Source organism: Salvia miltiorrhiza, unplaced genomic scaffold (assembly GCF_028751815.1).
Source record: "Salvia miltiorrhiza cultivar Shanhuang (shh) unplaced genomic scaffold, IMPLAD_Smil_shh fragScaff_scaffold_76:::fragment_2:::debris, whole genome shotgun sequence".
Lineage (NCBI taxonomy): Eukaryota > Viridiplantae > Streptophyta > Magnoliopsida > Lamiales > Lamiaceae > Salvia > Salvia miltiorrhiza.
Window position 1 is genome coordinate 1 of NW_026651485.1, and position 6942 is coordinate 6942.

Genomic DNA, 6942 nt, shown 5'->3' on the forward strand with positions numbered 1-6942 from the left:
AAATCTATCATTGAGAATGTTCTGGAGATTCTCAAGCTTGAAGTCTGGCCTTTAGAATCAAAATCACTCCTTAAAATCTTCTAGGCGAAGTAAAACTTTTCAACTATCTTTAAACTTACTCAACAATCTCTCTCTAAACGATCATAGTGTGGTACTTCTCGTAGTTAACGTTCATTCTCATAACGCTTGAAATGCAACCATGCAATTTGAAGCACTCTCTCATGCCTTTGCTAAAGACCTTCTTAATCATCATACCTTCCATAAGGAAGAGGATTTTGCTTCTCTGAGAATCTTTACAAGGTACGTATCACCACACATAATACTAAGTCATGTAATGATCTTAGTCAACACTTTCATTCTTCTTACTAAACTGAATGTCTAATCCAAGACGTTCTAACAAGGGCGATGTCTCTGATAGGCTAAGGTATGTATACTTAACTTAAGTATACTCGCAGTGTCTCATTAGAATCCCAATTCCTTAACTTCAATATCGAACCGTTGTCGATGCTTCTAACTCTTATTGAACTCTTAACCATCTTCGGGAACTCATTCCCGTTGCATCTCATCTTTCGATTCGTAGTAGGTGATCGTAATCAACATGGGTTCTAAATCAAGCTCACGTGTAATGTAATAGGTAACTTTAATCAGAAAGGTTTCGAATATCTAAAACTGTAAGCTAATAGTTCTAATCGCAATATTATAACATCATACACAAAGTGTTATGACTCTATGTGAGTCTAACTCTGAGGTTCAAACATTAATCATGAAGGTTCTCATCATGCAATAACTGGCGATAACCAAGGAATCTGAAATGAAGCTTAGCTAATTACGCGCTAGCTATCTGATTACATAAGTCGCACTCGTCGCTACGAGCAATGACTCACGTGATCTATCATCAAATAAGGCACTAGTCGATTCGGTGTTCCGTCTCGCGTGAACAACATGAATGAAACACTATGCCCGTGTCACTAACTCGTGTGTGACACTCTTCTTTTAGTCTCATTGCATAACTCTCATTGAATTCCCGTGTCTCTTCAAGTGACATTCGATTTGGCTCTTCACTATAGCTATTGTGAGAGATAATTGAGTTTCTAATTTCTATTGTTCATCTTGTAATAGTGATCATGCATTCTTAACGTATCTAAGTTCATTGAGATATCTAATCAATCAATAAAACATAAATCTTGAGTGTAAGCATCAGTACATTCGCATGAAACGTGAACTTTTCAACGTTTGAAAATCATTACCATTTTCTTTCTTATTGAGCATGACGATGTGATGAAGTGCTGAGCTCTTGTCGATCGACACTTTTATATTAATATCCAAACTAAGGCTAATAGATAACTCTTGGGTTCAGAGTAAACGAACTGCTCTGATACCATTCTGTCACGACCGGACTTAATTAAAGATAATTAAGCCGGGAAACCATGACTAAGGGAGGGAGATTAAAAGCGGGGATAGGAAGGGGTAAATATATAATGAAGGATCGAACTTAATCATTGAGAGCGAAGGGGACATTTATAATGTAACTTATGTTTAGCCACAAAGATTCAATTAACTAGTAAGTTCGGATGAATCCGACTTAATTCAAAAGGCTTATTACTTAAGAATACGCAGCGGAAATAATAATCTGATTACATGTATGAAGACATGTATCCAAGAGTTTATTCAATCAACTTATGACAAAAGCTCCGCTCCTCACTTCATCTTCATCAACCATTGCTCAACCTGCACATTTAGAAATACATGCAGGGCTGAGTACAAAAATACTCAGTGGGCACGTATGCCTAGGTAAACATATAAACATGCTTCGTGAAACTGTAAATTGTCGTGCCATCATAAACAGTACAGCAAGGGAGTTTTAGCTAAATAGGCCCAAGCTTACTAAATTCATTTGTGATTCTTAAAGTTCGACTGATCAGTCTAAGTTCTCTTGTAATCTATCATATCTGGAACTGTGTGCCGGAGAGGTGGCCACCTCTCACGGTCACTTGACCGGCCAACCCGCTAGATGACTCACGGTCACTGGTGTACACTAGTCCTGGCAGGATAGCTATCAACTGCTCAGGACCCGAATTCGATTTCATCATTGGCAAAGCCACATCAGATAGATATCATACTGAAATTGAAACATTTTATGGCAAGACAATACTTAAAATAACTTCAATTCAAAGATTTTATCATGAAATAGCTTGTTCAACAGTAATATGAAACTCATTTGATATATATATGAAAGTAATGCCCACCTGATAAGCAAACCTTTGTCATATCTTAGTGACTCCTGACTAGCTTTTACTCGCCTACTTGACCTTTTAATGCGAGAATATAAAGTAAGACATTTGTCTTAAGAAAAATTCTCAGTAAAGGAGAATGCGTAAAATAATTATGCATGACTCGTGTTCCGTTAATAATAATCCAGACTATAGGATTAAAGCTCATCTTATGATATCGGATTATTAATCCTAATTTATCCACTGCCTTAGGGTTTGCTAACCCGCTTAGCAAATCTCATAATCTCGTTCTAAATTTATCCGTATTTAGAATTAACTGAGTCTAATTAATCGATTAATAATTCTAGAATCAATCTCTACTTGGGCTCAATAAATGATAAGGCAATCTAATAAAATGAAAGAAACTGGGTTCAATCAATTAACCATGACAGCCCATACATAAAAATAAAAACTCTGGGCCCAAATAATTAAATGATGGAATGTGGGCCTGGTTAAAAAGAACTCCAGCCCAATTCTCTAATAATTCGGCCCACTGGAATGACATAAGGGCAGCCCAACTCTTTTTTTTCTTCCTTAACAATCATCCTCTCTCTCTCTCTCTCTCAGAATCGATCAACATCTCCCTTCCATAAGGGCTTCTGCCGCCTCCGGCTCCGGCCGACGTCGGCCGTCGCCGCGCCTGAGTCCGGCGCTCTTCTCTCTCTTGTCCGCCTTCGATTCCCTCATGAAACCGAGCTTGCATCTCCCTCTCCTCTGTCGATTTCGGAGGCTCGGCCGCCTCTCTAGAGATTCCGGCGGCGTTGCTGCTGCTGAAGGCCGGCGGAGCTGTATGGCCATCCTTCTATTTCTCCTCCCAATTTCCGCCCTCAATCGACTGAAAAGGAAAGAAAAGAAAGTCCTAAATTTCCTCCTGAATCGAAATCGCCGCCGCCTGAATCCGGAAGCCGGAGAACGGCCGGCGTCTTCTCCCGCGACGCCTCTTCTGTTCCGAAATCCGGCGATGATTGTCGCCCCATGGCTCTGCTTCCTCTTTTCTCCACCCAAGGCAGACGTACACATGTTCAATCGAGGTTTGGAATCGGAGCCCTAACTCCTGCCTGACGAATCAACATGGTACCTCCGCTGCCGCTCTGTGAACTGGCGAGAGCTTCACCGTCGTCGTCGCCGGGTTCTCCCCTGATCTCGCCCGACGAGCAGCAGAGCTCTGCCTCCGCCAACGCTCTTCGGTTCGGCGGAACAGGGCAGCCTCCCCTCCTTAAAGAAAGCTAAGTTCATTCTTAATACTCTATTGTGAACGAAACTCAAAGCTTGTTGTAAACTCAGTTCATGATTCTATTGAGCTCTAGTATTTCTATACTTCGATTATGCAGTGGGTAAAACTAGCCATAGTGGTTTGTTTCTATTTCGAAAGTCCTCATTGTCTGTCTCATGAATAACACATAAAAACTGACTATGTTATTACCGGAAACTATGTATTGGTATTGTTTGTTTATCATGCTTAAGTGTAGAGCATGTATGATGGGAAAATAGTATATGGAGCTCAATGAATACCTTGAATGCTTTGCGAATGTTTGGTGCATGGTTGGCTGCTGCTGTTGTTGAATCCAGAGGATAGGAACTGAAATGAATTGTGGATTGTTTTCATATTGAATGCAGGCTGAAAATTCAAGAAGGAAGTGGAGGGATTAGAGCCAAGGTTTACCTTGGAGTTTTGGCAGAAGTTTCATCCCTTCTCTCTTTCTTCGAATTCTGTTGCACTAAGGGAGCTTGAAAAAGTTGATGGCTGGGTTGTATAAGGGTGGATGTTGGCTGATAGCTTTGAGGCTGCAGTGGGTGGATAGGTTGTGGCAGTCATAGGGGTGGCTGAAAGACCCCTAGATGTACCTTGGCATGGCCGAACTGCTGCTACAGAGGGAAGGAGAGGGGGTGAGCTGCTGTCACAGCTATTCTTCACTCCCTCACGCACGCCCCTTTTTCCTTTTTCTTCTTCTTGATGTAATGGGATAGTCTAGAGTAGCTAGGAGTGAGAGAGATGGTGTTTGTAAGTGTAAAGTTGATGTGATTAATAAAATCCTTCAGTATCTTGATAAAGCGGTATCTGATACTTATCCCGGGTCTTGCTAGTATAGCGTATCTGTAAAACTAATCCCGGGTTTTGCTAATAATACTAAATACTCTAATAATTCTCGTATTTTGATAGCTGACTTTTCGTCTATTAAAATCGTGACTCGTAGAATAAATCTAAATTAAATCCGTAGATTTAATTCACTTCACAATTCGGAGTAAACTCACGACTCAAGTAATAATGTTACATAAATAGAAATAATATTTCTATTACAATTAAAATAATAACTTGACTTGGCTAAGTCAATTATCATTCTGGAATAAATCATTAACTAGTCAATAATTCAATCGTGGTCACCTCAGGTAATGGCATCTAATTCAGAACTCTAAGCTGAATTAACTGAATATTAATCGCTGGATTAAAACAACTGAAAGATGTAATAAATAAATATTGCATTTATTGCTCTTAATCATAAAATAAAAGAGCGGGCTACTACATTTTAAGAAATAATTAATATTTGATATGAACAAAACTAATATTTGATATACACAAACGTAATATTGAATATAATCAAAAGTAATATTTGATATAAGCAAAAATAATAAGTCATATTTTTATTGAGTAATATTTGATAAAAACAAAAGTAATATTTGAAATACGCAAAAGTAATATTTAATATAAGCAAAAGTGATAGAAGAAAAAAATAAGTCATATTTTTATTACGTAATATTTGATATAAACAAAAGTAATATTTAATATTAGCAAAAATAATTATATTTGTTCTTAGAAGAATTCATATTTCTATTAATTAATATTTGATATGAGCAAAAGTAATATTTAATATGCACAAAAATAATATTTTATAGAAACAAAAGTAATATTTAAAATAAGCAAAAATGATAACTCATATTTTTATTAAGTATATTTGATATAAAACAAAAGTAATATTAATATTAGAAAAAAATGTATTTTATTAGAAAAAGTCATATTTCTATTAAGTAATATTTTATACGAGAAAAAGTAATATTTAATATACGTAAAAGTAATATTTGATATAAGCAAAAGTAATATTTTTTATTATAAAAAGGTTATATTTCTATTAAGTAATATATAATACAAATGAAAGTATTATTTTATATGAACAAAAAGCATTAAAAAAAATACTAAAAAAACACTGAAAAAATATGTTGAAAAAAACGGGAAGAAAACACTAAAAAAGAATAGATAATTTATGACAATATATAATTTTTTAGGCTTATGACAAAATATAATTAAACACGTCAAAAAATATTAAATAAAAACATCGAAAAAAATGCTAAAACGTTATAAAAATCACAAAAAAAAAGATGAAGAAAAAGCTTAAAAAATTGTAAAGTTGAAAATGCTAAAAAAATAATTTATGACAAAATATAATAAAATACAGAAAAAATATATTAAATTAAAACATTGAAAAAAATGCTAAACAAACACAAAAAAGAAAAAAAAATATATAAAATTAAAACGCTAAAAACGCTATAAAAAGCACAGTAAAAAAAGTTGAAGAAAAAGCTAAAAAAATTGCAATGATGAAGCTGAAAACAAAAAAACTGGAGAAAAGATTTTAAAAAAAGCTTAGAGGGTCCAAACCCTCGTCAACACACAGAAATTTTAATACTACAACCAGTGTACCAATGTACCACTTTTGTATTAGTCTTGACAAATAGCTATGATTATATAAAATCTGGTCTCATACATGAGACCGGTTTCTTATAAGTGTTTGCGTATCAGCTATGGGTATGGATATGGCCCATATCCATACCTCATGTTTGGTAAATTAGTATATGGATATCAATCTGATATACCCGATATCCTCATATTCTATTTTTCCTCTTCTCTCATATGCAATTTTTTGCACGGTATCGGTGATATCTTTTATGCTCTTTCCTCAGTTTTTTTCAAATTAAATTGAAAATTAGCATACGGAGTAATTTTGACGTACTGTTAAATAATAATTAAATAAAAACATTAATTAATTAAAGAGTCAGAAAGCATTTGAGTAAAAGAAATTTGACTATAAATAGAAGACCCACTTTTGGGAAAACAAAGAGAGAACAATTTTAAAGAAGAGAAAACAATGTCACAAAAAAAACTTCTTGTGCTACAATGTCACAAAAAAAAAAGACAACTTGTTGTTGTAGTTCATGGCTACCAGAGTATGAAACCCTCATACCATTCATCAATTCCGTGCACCAAGAAATTGTTCAGAAAAAAAATTTCAAGATGCAAGAAGACCCCAAGAAGTCAGATGCCGCCTTTAGTTCCAGGATGCACGAAGAATTTGCTTAGAAAGAGGATTCCACGATGCAAAAAGACCCTAAGAAGTTCGATTGGGGTCCCGCCTCCAGTTCCTGGATGCATGAAGAATTTGCTCAGAAAAAGCAAAAAAAGGATTCCACGGTGCAAGAAGAGCCCAAGAAGTTTGACCTTGAAAGCTTCCTTATATCTAAGTTGAGTCCGGAGTCTCCGATTGATCCTGATCTTGTTGTTACCTATGAAGAAGACTTTAACGGAAGGTAGATGATAATCGACAGTGTACGTAAAAGAAATACTAAATGATGTAACTCCGTAATTTAATCCAGTTAATTGAAGCCCAAAAATAGTGTCTTT

At 35.5% G+C, this 6942-nt stretch overlaps 1 long non-coding RNA gene across 1 annotated transcript; it reads right to left on the bottom strand.

Annotated features, from left to right (window-relative positions):
* Window positions 1-1518: 1518 nt before the first annotated feature.
* LOC131003126 (uncharacterized) lies at window positions 1519-4144 on the bottom strand. Its single transcript, XR_009094547.1, has 3 exons — window positions 3783-4144; window positions 2247-2309; window positions 1519-1728 (listed from the first exon to the last, which is right to left on the bottom strand). It is a non-coding gene; the product is annotated as an uncharacterized LOC131003126 (long non-coding RNA).
* Between the last annotated feature and the right edge of the window lie 2798 nt (window positions 4145-6942).